General features: G+C 58.4%; 1 protein-coding gene across 1 annotated transcript in view; it reads left to right on the top strand.

Annotated features, from left to right (window-relative positions):
• Positions 1-2,711: 2,711 nt before the first annotated feature.
• Positions 2,712-12,612, top strand: part of LOC116950696 (V-type proton ATPase 116 kDa subunit a 1-like) — a 34,242-nt gene continuing 24,341 nt past the window's right edge. Inside the window, exon 1 of the mRNA XM_032968675.2 lies at positions 2,712-3,086. The gene's annotated coding sequence lies outside the window, so the exon portion shown is untranslated. The remainder of the gene's footprint in view (positions 3,087-12,612) is intronic.

The following is a 12,612-nucleotide window of genomic DNA, read 5'->3' as shown; positions in this document are numbered from 1 at the left end:
TGTAGGGCCCCGTGCGTGGTGCCGCCGGTGACGAGGAGCGAGTCGGAGGCGTCCGCGGGGAGCCGCTTGCCACCAGCGCAGCCTCGCTCCGGTCCCGCCGTTCCTGGCGAGCGCCCGGACACTCGAGTGCGATTCATCATCATCATCATCGTCGTCGTCGTCCTCATCGCGAAGGGACCGGCCGTGGCCTCGGGTCGTCCGCGTCTATCCGTCACGATCATCGCGACGTCCGTTCAGCAGCGGGAGGTCACGGCAAGGGCGAGCGCTGTCCGGGGCCCGCCACCAAAACAACATCGCTCTCTCGCTCACTCGCTCTCTCAATGTGCTGCACGCTCCTGTCAGCTGACTCAGAATCTAAGCGGGATTCTTGAGCCTGCCCACTACCTGGATGGGACACTGCCGGGGAATGTCAGCGCCGCAATGGAGCCTTGAATCCATCTGTGTGGATCTCCGAGCGGTATCCCCTCACGTGGGTTCATCTCCCACAGGACAGGGGCCAAACATCCCTCACGCGGGACCCTCCTGAAATCAATGCCGACACTCGCCGACCCTTGCCTGGATAATAAAGGGAACGACGTTCATCGTAACCATGGAGAGACGGTCCCCTGCCATGGGAATGTGGACTTTCCACCACTGGCTCGGGGCAGCGCACGAGCCCCGACTCGTTGCCCAGCGGGGGCCTGGCGACACCCCTCGGGCCCAGGAGGCTCGGGGAGCTGGCCCTGCCCTCGTGAGCCAGGGCAGGGCCAGGACCCCGAGGGCAGGGCCAAGACCCCGAGCCCTGCCCCGTGAGCCAGGGCAGGGCCAGGACCCCGAGGGCAGGGCCAGGACCCCGAGGGCAGGGCCAGGACCCCGAGGGCAGGGCCAGGACCCCGAGGGCAGGGCCAGGACCCCGAGGGCAGGGCCAGGACCCCGAGGGCAGGGCCAGGACCCCGACGGCAGGGCCAGGACCCCGAGGGCAGGGCCAGGACCCCGAGGGCAGGGCCAGGACCCCGAGGGCAGGGCCAGGACCACGAGGGCAGGGCCAGGACCCCGAGGGCAGGGCCAGGACCCCGAGGGCAGGGCCAGGACCCCGAGCCCTGCCTCGTGAGCGAGGGCCACATCGACCATCCGTCACGGGCGGCGGGGGGCATCGCATTAAGAATATTTATATATAAATATTTATATTTAAATATTTATATTTATATATAAATATTTATGTATAAATATTTATATATCGGTTTTCACACGCAGTAGCAGGTTCTCGCGATCAATATCATCCGTAATAGAGGGGGGGGGGGGGGGTTGGGGTTAGATCGCGTAAATGTATAAATGTTGTGTCGTTAAAACCCGCCACCACCCGACACAGCCAACTAGTAAGGGTTGTCACGGTAACAGAACGTGGCCAATTCGTCACTAGTACAGCACTAGTGTATAGTGTAGTGTACAGTGTAGTATATAGTGTAGTATATTAGTACAGCACTAGTGTATAGTGTAGTATACTAGTACAGCACTAACCGGTTATGTGTTGGAGAGCCAAGCCACAACATTTACAATCTGAGTTTAAACGACGACATAACATTTATATATTTACGCCATCTAACCCCCCCCCCCCAAAAAAAATATATATATCGGTCGTTTTCTTTGTCGTTTTTCTTTCTTAATTGCTGTTCGTTCTTCGAGTTTGACTCGCCAATCGTTTTCAGCCACAAATGCCAGCGCTGGGCCACGCTCGAATTGCCGCCACACGAGACGCTCGCTTCATTGGCGATCGTTTCAATGCATTGCGATGGCGCGATAAGCGGAGCGCCTCGGACAGAGTTTCCGTGAGCTCAGCTCCCGTTCATTCCACGCACGAACGCCACTCCAGCTCGGCCAGGTCGTTGTGGTTGCCGTGTCAATGTCAGGTCGCTCCGCGTGCACGCTTTATCCGAGACGTCTGGCCAGCGGTGGAAGAGTAGGCCAAATACACTCTGGTGGAATTCCCCAGGGCTCTCCAGTGCCCCTGGCTCTCTCGAGCTCCCTCAAGTGGAGGTCCTTCCGCCATCAGTGGCGTGAGCGAGACGTTGCAGGAACCGCACCTTTGCCCGTTCCGCAAACCTCAGTTTCGTTGTTTGCGAGTCACGGATGTTGTCAAAGTTGTCTTGTGGTTGTTGTTGTCACGAATGCGCTACAACCACCGATCCAGAGAATCCATGCCGATCAATGATGCGCGGCTGATGGGATGTTTTTATGTTTTTAAATAGGGAAAGGAGGCGACATTAGCCGCGTGCACGCTGAGTGTGACGTTGTTCTCCACGCCTTGGGCCTGATGGCCACAGACACGACCGGTACGGAGCCTCGTGTCGCGCTGCTGGCTTCGGCAGAGAGAGATAGACAGAGACACAGAGAGAGACAGAGACACAGAGAGAGACACAGAGACAGAGAGAGACACAGAGAGAGAGAGACAGAGAGAGACACAGAGACAGTGTTCGTGTAGCGCTGCTGTTAATCCTCCGTTGAAGGAGCGCAGACGACTGTAGCGGTGTATTCACTCTGGCCCCGTGGCTTGTGTCATTGTGCGTGTCATTGTGTCATTGTGTGTGGGTCGTGGCTTGCGTCTTGTGTCATTGTTTGAATCTCTCGCTCTCTCGCCATTGTTTGAATCTCTCGCTCTCTCGCCACGGATGATGAATTGGAGGCGCTGGGGGGTGGGGGTTGTGATTACGCAATCAACACACCCGACCCAATTGGGCTGCCGACTCGACGCGTGCGGTGCCTCCTATCAGCGGCTGCCAGCCGGGGCCCCTTCCGCGAGCCGGTGTGGCCGGATCCTGGTGGTTGGAGGGAGAGTTGTAACACCAACAACAACATCACCACCACCAACAACACCACCAACACCACGGGCACTGCGAGCGCCCGAGCGATCCGGTGAGCAGTGGCCAGCACCGCCCCGGCCAGCCACGCGCGCTCACCACGTGGATGTATTTATAGAGGCCTCCTCGCTGCCTCGTGGCGCACAGAGAGCTCGAGAGAGGGAGGGAGACCTCCAGGGTTGCCTCCACGTGCTGCACCACCACCACCCTCCACGGTCTGCCGCGTGCCGCTACTCCACCGCGCCGTCGAAGGTAACGACGCGTCCACACACACAAAGATCCCCCATATAGCCTGGCCGGAACGGTGCACGAGGGGGTGGGTGGCCAGCACCACGCCCGACCGCCTTTGTCTCCCTAGTGGCGATGTTTACACACCGCACCAGGTACTCATTGGAGGCTGAGTCGACCTAGGGGAGGCCCGGGACCGGTTCAGATAATCGTCACGTGAGCGGGAATCGAACCCGGGTCTCCAGGTTCATAGTGCAGCGCGCTAACCGCTACACTACCGCTCCCCGCTACTCCCCCGCGTCGTCGAAGGTAACGACGCGTCCACACACATACGAACACACATCCACACACACACAAAGATAAAGACAAAGATTCCCCATATAGCCTTAACAGGCTGTAGGGGCATGTGCTGTTAGCGAGCACCTATGAAGGCCGGAATGGTACACGAGGGGGTGGGTGGCCAGCACCACGCCCGACCGCCTTTGTCTCCCCAGTGGCGATGTTTACACACCGCACCAGGTACACACACATCCACACACACACAACAACAACAACAACCGCCATTCGCCACTAAGTGGCGGTGACGTCACCACGACGCTTGTGCCAGGCTATGTGCACCGTGAGGCCACGTGAAGTGTCGAACGCCCGCTGGCAGGAGGTCACTGGGCAGACCCAGGTGCCACGGGTCGACTGACTGAGATGACTGGCTGATGCACCACCTGTGCCCCCTACTGTGCCAACCTGCTGTGCTTTAGCCACCCGGCGCTCCGCTCGTTGTTCTGAGCGTCGCTCCTCCGTCCTCCGTTGTTGTTGGAGGGCGACTGCCTCCAACTGCCCAGTAGCATCCTTCACGAGCCTCCTCCACAGAGGCCGATCTTGACACCGCTGGTACCAGTCATCGGCAAGTCCACTCAGCTCCACGTCCTCCTGTACCACATCACTCCATCTCTTCTCTAGCCCGTGCCGCGCCCGCTTAGCCCCCTCAATCCGGCCAAACAAAAGCTGTTTCGGCATGCGGTGGCTGGGCATGCGGGCTACATGACCCAGCCATCGCAGCCTTGCCTGCCGGAGGAGCTCACCGATGGGACCCTGCCCAGATCTTTCAATGATTTGTGAGCTCCTCACACAATCCAGTCTGGTTAAACCCAGGATGGATCGTAGGCAGGCCAGCCTAAATGTTTCTAACCGGCGAAGATGTTCCATTAGGGGGGTCCACGTTTTGCAAGCGTAGAGAAGGGAGGGAATGACCGTGGCCGAGAAGACCTGAAGCTTAGTGCAGAGCGACAGATCAGGTAGCTTCCACACAGCGTTACGCAACCGATGAAAAGATATTGCCGCTCGACTGATTCGGAGTGAGACCTCTGCTGTTAAACTGGAGCCAGTCATAAGCACACTGCCCAGGTATGGGAAACTCTCCACTCTCTCCACAACTGCCCCATCACCGATCGGGAGTTGTGGGGGTGGAGTGTCCGATGGTACAAAATACCCAGGCAGGTGCTTAGTTTTGGTGGGGCTGATGGTAAGGCCCCACCTCTTAGTGGCACGCTCCAGTCTCAGCAGCAGCGTCTCCAACTCCTCCTCTGACTGAGCAGCTATTACCAAATCATCAGCATACATAACGTGGTTGAGCAATAGGGAGCCATCCCTTGACCGCACCCGGGCATCGATCAGCCTCCCATTATATCTGTACCATATGGAGATTCCCCCGGTACAGCTATTGAAGGCTTCACGAACTACGTGGTCAAAATAGATGTCAAATAATCTGGGAGCCAGAGGACATCCCTGTCGCACCCCAAGGTGTACAGGGAATGGCTCTGACTCCCGGCCACGTAGTTTTATCCGGGCCCACTCACCATCATGAAGGTCCTTAATGATCGTGAGCAGAGGGTCAGGTACTCCAAAAGCACGAAGAACGACCCAGAGCCCAGGCCTACTGATGGTATCATAGGCATTGACCAGGTCAATAAAGCAGAGATGTAGGTCTTGTTGGAATTCCCTACACCTCTGCTGTAGCAGACGGACAGAAAATATGGCATCTGTGCAGGACCGCCCTATCCTGAAACCGCATTGGGGCTCCGCAAGCCTCTCCTCAGCGTGCCTGGCAAGGCGATGTTGAATAATCCTTGTCAGGACCTTTCCCAGCACACTGAGGAGTGAGATGCCCCTGTAGTTGTTACAGTCTGTGCGGGGTCCCCCTTCTTAAAAAGGGGGACCACCAGGGCATCCTTCCAATCCTGCGGAACCCGTCCAGTAGTCCAGACTTGTTATGATGTCATATAGGGCAGTCTGTGCACAAACGCCGCCCTCCCTCAGCATTTCGCTTGGGAGATCATCTCTGCCCGCTGCCTTTCCTGGTCTCAGACTCCGGATCGCCTTCAGTACTTCTTCAACAGATGGCACCTCAGCCAGCCACTCACAGGGGGTGACTTCTTCCAATATTTGAGGCACCGCAGCCTCAGCAGGGTCATCCTCACTTTGTGCCACGATGTTTTCCTGGCTGAGGGATTTACCCTCCCCCATGACCTCAGAAATGCTCAGCAAATCTGCAAACCTGTTCCTGGGGGTCGGAGAATTAGGTCACCGTTTTTTCCCCTAATGATGGTAATAGGTGTGGCGCTTCAGATAACTTTTTTGATGGAGTTAAATAGAGATTTGTGATCACGGGCCACTGAGGCAGACTCCATCTCCTCAGCAACCCGTGACCACCACCCATCCTTGCAGCGCCTCACGGCTCTCCGAACCTCCGAGCGAAGGCTGCGGCAAGCCTCCTCATTCTCTGACGTGGGATTCTGTAGCCGATGACAGTGGGCCTGTCGCTTTTTCTCAACCATCCTGAACACCTCCTCTGTCAGCCAGGGTCTCTGGGGAGGTCTGGACCGCGTACCCGAAGCAGCCATTGCAGCTGCATGAGTCACAGTCCTAAACCTCGCCCATTTACCCTCGACATCAGGAGGAGTCGGGGACGATGCCAATCCCAGCCGCAAGCGATGATGAAATTCTCGCTTGCAACTTTCATCAGATAACTGAGACCAGGCCGCTTTAGGTTGGAATGGGGTCCTGGGTGTACACCCACCACCGGAGTGGAAGAATGGCAGGCACATCTTACAGATGACTAGTCGATGGTCAGAGGGCAGATCAGCTCCACGGTAGGTCCTGGTGTCAAGGACATGGGCTCGCATCCGCTGGTCCGTCACTATGTAGTCCAGCAGATGTTCTTGCTTGGACCCGGCATGCATCCATGATGTTGTGTGGATGCGCCGATGCCGGAACAGCGTGTTGGTAATTACAAGCCCATGGGCTGCACAAAAATCTAGCAGCCTCCTACCGTTGTTATTGAGCTGATCTGGCCCATGCCCTCCAATCACTCCAGACCAGGTGCCAGTATCATGACCAACTCGGGCATTGAAGTCACCCAACATGATGACTCTATTCCGAGGGGCCACTTTAGCCAGCACCTGTGACAGGAGGTCATAGAAGGCATCTGACTCATCGGCTTTGCCTGCATCCCTCCACGGATGTTCATCTTCGGTGGGGGCATAAGTAACCACGACCACCATTCCTCACCTCCGGTTGATGGGAAGGCGAGCCCAAAGTAGCCTGGGACTTACAGCTTCCCACACCTCATCGCCACGCTCCCACGCCCCCTTCATTCTTTTGTTCAAAAGAAGAGCCACACCCTGTTGTTTGGCAGTCTGCTGCGCCGAATAGAGGACTGTCCACCCCTCATGGTGGCAGGAGCCAGAGCCGGTCCACCGGACCTCCTGAATGCCACAGAGATCCAGGCGGTACCGGTCCAGCTCCCGACAGAGGAGTGGCAGCCTCTCCTTCCTCAGTGAGCGTTCGAACATTCTACGTGGCCACCCGTAGTGGCTTTTAGTTGTTTCTGGAGGAGCCCCGAGGATAGATATTCAATCTCCTGGCTCCGCCAATTGGGGTTTGGCCAGGAGACGTCATAGACGCCTGGCCCCCCGGGGCCTCCGGCACAAGCTTATTAGTTACATATTTCAGTTTAACTCGTGGTTTAGTGGTAATTAATTGAAGGTGGAGGGGTTACCAGCCCCTCGCACCCGTCCAGAGCCCCCGTTTAGCCTCTGTGGTGGACACATATACCATGAGGGGAGGAGCCAATCATTATTGGACCTCCCCCCACAGCACTGTCCACGACAGAGTTGCCCGTCCGGCACCGCGAGGAGGTAGGGGGTTGTTTTGCCGGACACACACACCCACACAACCACACACACAACCACACACACACACACAACCACACACACACAACCACACACACACACGCAACCACCCACACACACGCAACCACCCACACGCAACCACACACACACAACCACACACACTCCCTCCCGCGTGTTTGTGAGAGTGAGGCCCCTTTGTCGGAGATGGATGGATCGCGTGTCCTCTGCGCTGCTGGTGGTGGTGCTGGTGGTGGTGCTGGTGGTGGTGCTGGTGCTGGTGGTGCTGCTGGTGGTGGTGGTGCTGGTGGTGGTGCTGGTGGTGGTGGTGGTGCTGGTGGTGGTGCTGGTGGTGGTGCTGGTGCTGGTGCTTGTGGTGGTGGTGGTGCTGGTGCTGGTGGTGGTGCTGGTGGTGGTGGTGCTGGTGGTGGTGTTGCTCTGCGCCTTCGCCCCTGGCTCCCCGTGGCTGCCATGGTGGTGTTCTTCGCAACAACGGTGGCGTTCAGGCTGACACTGCTGACGACGCCCAGAACGGCGAAACCAGTCCAGGGTTCGCTTTCTGCACTGCTGCCGGATGACGGCACCGTGGGCTTGGTGTCCCCTGTGTCTGTGTCTCTGTGTCTCCACGGACACCTGGGCTTGGTGTCCCCTGTGTCTCTGTGTCTCTGTGTCTCTCTGTGTCTCCACGGACACCTGGGCTTGGTGTCCCCTGTGTCTCTGTGTCTCCATGGACACCGCGGGCTTGGTGTCCCTGTGTCCCTGTGTCTCTGTGTCTCTGTGTCTCCACGGACACCTGAGCTTGGTGTCCCCTGTGTCTCTCTGTGTCTCTGTGTCTCTGTGTCTCCACGGACACCTGGGCTTGGTGTCCCCTGTGTCTCTGTGTCTCTCTGTGTCTCCACGGACACCTGGGCTTGGTGTCCCTGTGTCTCTGTGTCTCCATGGACACCGCGGGCTTGGTGTCTCCTGTGTCTCTGTGTCTCCATGGACACCGCGGGCTTGGTGTCCGTGGAGACACAGAGACACAGGGGACACCGTGGGCTTGGTGTCCCCTGTGTCTCTCTGTGTCTCTGTGTCTCTCTGTGTCTCCACGGACACCTGGGCTTGGTGTCCCCTGTGTCTCTGTGTCTCTGTGTCTCCATGGACACCGTGGGCTTGGTTTCCCCTGTGTCTCTGTGTCTCTGTCTACACGGACTCCGTGGGCTTGGTGTCCCTGTGTCTCTGTGTCTCCATGGACACCGCGGGCTTGGTGTCTCTGTGTCTCTGTGTCTCCACGGACACCGCGGGCTTGGTGTCCGTGGAGACACAGAGACACAGGGGACACCGTGGGTTTGGTGTCCCCTGTGTCTCTGTGTCTCTCTGTGTCTCCACGGACACCTGGGCTTGGTGTCCCCTGTGTCTCTGTGTCTCTGTGTCTCCATGGACACCGCGGGCTTGGTGTCCCCTGTGTCTCCCTGTGTCCCCACGGACACCGTGGGGACACAGGGAGACACAGGGGACACCGTGCGCTTGGTGTCCCCTGTGTCTCTGTCCCCACGGACACCGCGGGCTCGGTGTCCCCTGTGTCTCTGTGTCTCTCTGTGTCTCTGTCTCCATGGACTCCCAGGGGAGCTGCACGAGGCCTCCTTTTAGGTTAGCTCCGACTGAAATGTGTATCGGGGTGTGGGTAAATATCAGTGCGGGAGAGACAAAGGTGGCCGGGCCGTGGTCCTTGGCCTAAGAGCCCCCTCGTGCACCGTGCCGAACCTTAATAGGTGCTCGCTAACAGCACTCGCCCCCAGCAAGCTGTCAGGCTTGCGTGCGCCCAATTTGCCTCTCATACAAAACGAGGAACGTTCACACTTCCCTGCTCATTCGTACACAGAGAGCCCCCCACGTCTCTCACACACAGAGAGCCCCCCACGTCTCTCACACACACAGAGCCCCCCACGTCTCTTACACACACAGAGAGCCCCCCACGTCTCTCTCACACACACACACAGAGCCCCCCACGTCTCTCACACACACACACAGAGCCCCCCACGTCTCTCACACACAGAGAGCCCCCCACGTCTCTCACACACAGAGAGAGCCCCCCACGTCTCTCACACACACACACAGAGCCCCCCACGTCTCTCGCACACAGAGAGAGCCCCCCACGTCTCTCTCACACACACAGAGAGAGAGCCCCCCACGTCTCTCACACAGAGAGAGCCCCTCACGTCTCTCACACACACACAGAGAGCCCCCCACGTCTCTCACAGAGAGAGCCCCCCACGTCTCTCACACACACACAAAGTCCCCCACGTCTCTCTCACACAAACAGAGAGCCCCCCACGTCTCTCACACACACAGAGAGCCCCCCACGCCTCTCACACACACAGAGAGCCCCCCACGTCTCACACACAGAGAGAGCCCCCCACGTCTCTCACACACAGAGAGAGCCCCCCACGTCTCTCACACACACAGAGAGCCCCCTACGTCTCTCACACACACAGAGAGCCCCCCACGTCTCTCACACACACAGAGAGCCCCCCACGTCTCTCACACACACAGAGAGCCCCCCACGTCTCTCACACACACAGAGCCCCCCACGTCTCTCACACACACAGAGAGAGCCCCCCACGTCTCTCACACACACACAGAGAGAGCCCCCCACGTCTCTCACACACACACACACAGAGAGAGCCCCCCACGTCTCTCACACACACAGAGAGAGCCCCCCACGTCTCTCACACACACACAGAGAGAGCCCCCCACGTCTCTCACACACACAGAGAGAGAGCCCCCCACGTCTCTCACACACACAGAGAGAGCCCCCCACGTTTCGCTCTCTCGTACACACACAGAGAGAGCCCCCCACGTATCTCACACACACACAGAGCCCCCCACGTCTCTCTCTCGCACACACACACAGAGAGCCCCCCACGTCTCTCACACACACACAGAGCCCCCCATGTCTCTCTCACACACACAGAGAGAGCCCCCCCACATCTCTCTCTCTCGCACACACACACACAGAGAGCCCCCCACGTCTCTCTCTCACACACACACAGAGAGCCCCCCACGTCTCTCTCACACACACACACACAGAGCCCCCCACCTCTCTCTCACACACACAGAGAGCCCCCCACGTCTCTCACACACACAGAACCCCCCACGTCTTTCACACACAGAGAGCCCCCCACGTCTCTCACACACACAGAGAGCCCCCCACGTCTCTCACACACAGAGCCCCCCACGTCTCTCACACACAGAGAGAGCCCCCCACGTCTCTCACACACACACACAGAGCCCCCCACGTCTCTCGCACACAGAGAGAGCCCCCCACGTCTCTCTCACACACACAGAGAGAGAGCCCCCCACGTCTCTCACACAGAGAGAGCCCCTCACGTCTCTCACACACACACAGAGAGCCCCCCACGTCTCTCACAGAGAGAGCCCCCCACGTCTCTCACACACACACAAAGTCCCCCACGTCTCTCTCACACAAACAGAGAGCCCCCCACGTCTCTCACACACACAGAGAGCCCCCCACGTCTCTCACACACACAGAGAGCCCCCCACGTCTCACACACAGAGAGAGCCCCCCACGTCTCTCACACACAGAGAGAGCCCCCCACGTCTCTCACACACACAGAGAGCCCCCCACGTCTCTCACACACACAGAGAGCCCCCCACGTCTCTCACACACACAGAGCCCCCCACGTCTCTCACACACACAGAGAGAGCCCCCCACGTCTCTCACACACACACACAGAGAGCCCCCCACGTCTCTCACACACACACACAGAGAGCCCCCCACGTCTCTCACACACACACAGAGAGAGCCCCCCACGTCTCTCACACACACAGAGAGAGCCCCCCACGTCTCTCACACACACACAGAGAGAGCCCCCCACGTCTCTCACACACACACAGAGAGAGCCCCCCACGTATCTCACACACACACAGAGCCCCCCACGTCTCTCTCTCGCACACACACACAGAGAGCCCCCCACGTCTCTCACACACACACAGAGCCCCCCATGTCTCTCTCACACACACAGAGAGAGCCCCCCCACATCTCTCTCTCTCGCACACACACACAGAGAGCCCCCCACGTCTCTCTCTCACACACACACAGAGAGCCCCCCACGTCTCTCTCACACACACACACACAGAGCCCCCCACCTCTCTCTCACACACACAGAGAGAGCCCCCCACGTCTCTCTCTCTCGCACACATACACAGAGAGAGCCCCCCACGTCTCTCACACAGAGAGAGCCCCCCATGTCTCTCTCACACACACAGAGAGCCCCCACGTCTCTCTCTCTCTCGCACACACACACAGAGAGAGCCCCCCACGTCTCTCTCCGCCTCCCTCTCGCCTGAGTCGTCCTCTGCATTTGCTTTGTGTGGCCGCGAGTGACGATTCCGCCGCACGGTTTATATAAATAAATAATGAATGCGTTATCTTAATTTAAAGCTTTCGTGACTGGATAAATTCATATTCTTTGGGTCTTTCGGTACACTCACGTAGATAGGTTAAAAATAATAATCAAAAATAACGGAAAACTACGACGTTTCGATCGCAACACAAGCGGCCGTCTTCTTCAAAAGAAGAAACGTCGTTTTTAGCAACAGCAACAACAGCAACAACAGCAGCAACAGCAACAACAGCAACAACATCATCCTCTGTTGGGCCTTTTGCTCTGCGTCGCCCGCCTCCAGCTGGCCGCGTGGTGTGGTGAGAGCGTGGGGAGGTCACGTGGCCGCGTGGTGTGGTGAGAGCGTTGGGAGGTCACGTGGCCGCGTGGTGTGGTGAGAGCGTGGGGATGTCACGTGGCCGCGTGGTGTGGTGAGAGCGTGGCGTGGTCACGTGGCCGCGTGGTGTGGTGAGTGTGTGGCGAGGTCACGTGGCCGTGTGGTGTGGTGAGAGCGTGGCGTGGTCACGTGGCCGTGTGGTGTGGTGAGAGCGTGGGGAGGTCACGTGGGCGCGTGGTGTGGTGAGAGTGTGGCGTGGTCACGTGGGCGCGTGGTGTGGTGAGAGTGTGGCGTGGTCACGTGGCCGCGTGGTGTGGTGAGAGTGTGGCGTGGTCACGTGGGTGCGTGGTGTGGTGAGAGTGTGGCGTGGTCACGTGGGCGCGTGGTGTGGTGAGAGTGTGGCGTGGTCACGTGGCCGCGTGGTGTGGTGAGAGTGTGGCGTGGTCACGTGGCCGCGAACGAGACGCAGCGAGGCCACACCGCGGTCCAAATTTGTGATGATGATTTTTGTTGTTATTGTTGCGAGGTCGCCTTTTATGGTGCGGTATGGTGTCGGTGCTCTCATCTCTTACGGAGTGGTATGGTGTCGGTGCTCTCATCTCTTACGGTGTGGTATGGTGTGGGTGCTCTCTCATCACTTACAG

This window comes from Petromyzon marinus, chromosome 2 (assembly GCF_048934315.1).
Source record: "Petromyzon marinus isolate PM22_M1 ecotype Great Lakes invasive population chromosome 2, UKy_Petmar_22M1.pri1.0, whole genome shotgun sequence".
Taxonomy (NCBI): Eukaryota; Metazoa; Chordata; class Hyperoartia; order Petromyzontiformes; family Petromyzontidae; genus Petromyzon; species Petromyzon marinus.
The sequence above is the reverse complement of the archived record's forward strand: the minus strand, read 5'-3'. Positions and strand labels throughout refer to the sequence as shown.